The sequence below is a fragment of the Microcaecilia unicolor genome, chromosome 2 (assembly GCF_901765095.1).
Source record: "Microcaecilia unicolor chromosome 2, aMicUni1.1, whole genome shotgun sequence".
Taxonomy (NCBI): domain Eukaryota; kingdom Metazoa; phylum Chordata; class Amphibia; order Gymnophiona; family Siphonopidae; genus Microcaecilia; species Microcaecilia unicolor.
Genome location: NC_044032.1, coordinates 496538766 through 496539548, shown reverse-complemented (window position 1 = coordinate 496539548; position 783 = coordinate 496538766). Strand labels below are relative to the sequence as shown.

General features: G+C 43.0%; 1 non-coding gene across 1 annotated transcript; it reads right to left on the bottom strand.

Moving 5' to 3' along the window:
- Positions 1-441: 441 nt before the first annotated feature.
- Positions 442-514, bottom strand: TRNAR-CCU. Its single transcript has one exon. It is a non-coding gene; the product is annotated as a tRNA-Arg (tRNA).
- Positions 515-783: the final 269 nt, after the last annotated feature.

Genomic DNA, 783 nt, shown 5'->3' with positions numbered 1-783 from the left:
GTATCATATCACCCCTGTTTCTCCTTTCCTCCAGGGTATACATGTTCAGGTCAGCAAGTCTCTCCTCATACATCTTGTTACGCAAATCCCATACAATTCTCGTAGCTTTTCTTTGCACCGCTTAGATTTTTTTATACATCCTTAGCAAGATAAGGCCTCCAAAACTGAACACAATACTCCAGATGGGGCCTTACCAACGACTTATATAGGGGCATCAACACTCCCTTTCTTCTGCTGGTCACACCTCTCTCTATACAGCCCAACAACCTTCTAGATACAGCCACCACCTTGTCACACTGTTTCGTCGCCTTCAAATCCTCAGATACTATCACCCCAAGGTCCCTCTCCCCGTCCGTACCTGTAAGACTCTCGCCACCTAATACATATGTCTCCTGTGGATTTCTATTCCCTAAATGCATCACTTTGCATTAAAATAAATTACACCCCAGATGGGACTTGAACCCACAATCCCTGGCTTAGGAGGCCAGTGCCTTATCCATTAGGCTACTGGGGCACTGTATTAATAGCAATTGGTTATTGGACAGAAAACAGAGGATAGGGTTAAATGGCCATTTTTCTAAATGGAGGCAGGTGAATAGTGGATCTCAACTGGGACTGGCGCTATTTAACATAATTATAATTGATCTGGAAAACAGAACAAGAGAGGCGATTAAATTTGCAGATGACACAAAACTATTCAAAGTTGTCAAAACGCTTGCAGACTGTGAAAAATTGCAAGACCTTAGGAAACTGGAAGACTGGGCATCCAAATGGTAGATGAAA